Source organism: Tribolium madens, unplaced genomic scaffold, assembly GCF_015345945.1.
Source record: "Tribolium madens isolate multiple individuals breed KSU strain unplaced genomic scaffold, Tmad_KSU_1.1 Scaffold_7;HRSCAF=85;Tcas5.2_LG10, whole genome shotgun sequence".
NCBI lineage: Eukaryota > Metazoa > Arthropoda > Insecta > Coleoptera > Tenebrionidae > Tribolium > Tribolium madens.
In genome coordinates this window covers 8,288,411-8,290,045 of record NW_025401050.1, presented here as the reverse complement: position 1 = coordinate 8,290,045, position 1,635 = coordinate 8,288,411, and the positions used below count along the sequence as shown (strand labels likewise).

At 30.3% G+C, this 1,635-nt stretch overlaps 1 protein-coding gene across 1 annotated transcript in view; it reads left to right on the top strand.

The window, feature by feature from the left end:
- The window catches only part of LOC123009529 (protein Daple-like), a 15,510-nt gene that overhangs the window by 5,756 nt on the left and 8,119 nt on the right, over positions 1-1,635 (top strand). The gene's annotated exons all lie outside the window — the stretch shown is intronic.

Below are 1,635 nucleotides of genomic sequence, written 5' to 3'. Positions count from 1 at the left end.
CACAAATAACATTGAACAGAGTTACAATTTAGGACACAGCTTTTTTGTTTCTTCTTCTAATGGCCTGTAGCAAAAAAACTTGGAAAATTATTTTCCCTACAGAAATAAATAGAGTCAAAGTGCAAAATTTAAACTCTCATAACTTTGAAACTTTTATAGATAGATTTTTTTTTTAATTTTTTCTATGTTTGTGGTACCTTACCCTACATGGCATTTGTCTTTGAAGCGGGAGTTCTGACGCACTCTGTATGTGTATACCATGCAGAACGTGACTCCTTCAACTTTTAGAATCGCGATATCTCAGGAATGGTGATTGTTAGAAAAAAAGTATAAGGACCATTTTGTAGATAATTTCAAGATCTATATTTTTTGACTGGGCTACTTTTTTGATAAAACTTACCGTTTTCGAAAAAAATCTAAAAAACGTCAAATTTAGACATTTGACCCCGAATAACTTTTTTAGCACACATGGGATCGATGGGGACTTTTGACACTTTATTCCTAATGGTGTACTCAATATCTCCACCAAAATTTAGCTCTGTCGGAATTTTAGTTATTTCAAATGTTTATTTTGACCGGACTATATATTTACGAATGGAGTCGTCCGCGACGAGTTTTCGTCTTTGCGCATCCCTTCCATCGATATCCTTTTTGGTTTCTATGAACTCTAGAGCATCTTTTAATTAGTTCAAATCCAAATTTTTTAAATAGTATACCGAGTAGTTTTTAAGATATGATTTTCTGAAGTTAAGGTTTGCTATTCAGGTATTACGCCATTTGGGAGAAATGCATGTTAATCTTACTTAAAATTGCATTTTTATAAAAGTATTTGTTTCAAGATTCTCCTTATGCTTAAAAATGGTCAATTGCACCTTCTTCGTTATAATTAGAATAAACAAAAACTGTTTCTTTACTTAAAACAAACAAAGAGTAACAAAGAGTACCTGCGTAAGTAAATAAAGTAAATAAAGTAAATAAAGAGTTTTTTTGTTCTAAAAATGATCACTGATTATTGAGCAAAAAGGATCTAGAAGTTTAAAGCAGTAGCTTTAAATATACGAACAAATCTTTTTCAAATTAAATCACTTTCCATTCAGATTTCGACTTGTTCACTTTATTCTAGCTTTTTGATATTTTTTTGAAAATGTTCTGGGCAAATGCTTTCTTATCACTTTCTACTGATGTTGAATGTAATAAGTCAGTTGCTTCGTGTGCAACTGTTATCACAACAACTACCACCTACAAGCTAACTGAAGATAATCGTAGAATGTACAAACAAAATAAATCAGGTGACTTATTGCATTTAACATCACTCGAAAGTGATGAGAAAGCATTTGCTCTGAACATTTTCAAAAAAATATCAAAAAGCTAGAACAAAGTGAACACGTCGAAATCTGAATGGAAAGTGATTTGATTTGAAAAAGATTTGCCCTTATATTTAAGACTCGTGCCTTAAACTTCTAAAATAAAGCAATTTGAGCTATTTTCAATCCAATTTTAATCGATTTTAATACAGAATTAATTCAAAACAAATGTATATTATTAGTATAATTGCTTCAATCTTAATTTTAGGCTGAAATAAATCAATTTGTGATATTTTGAATCGATTTGGCTCAATTTTAAGTTGGGAATCAA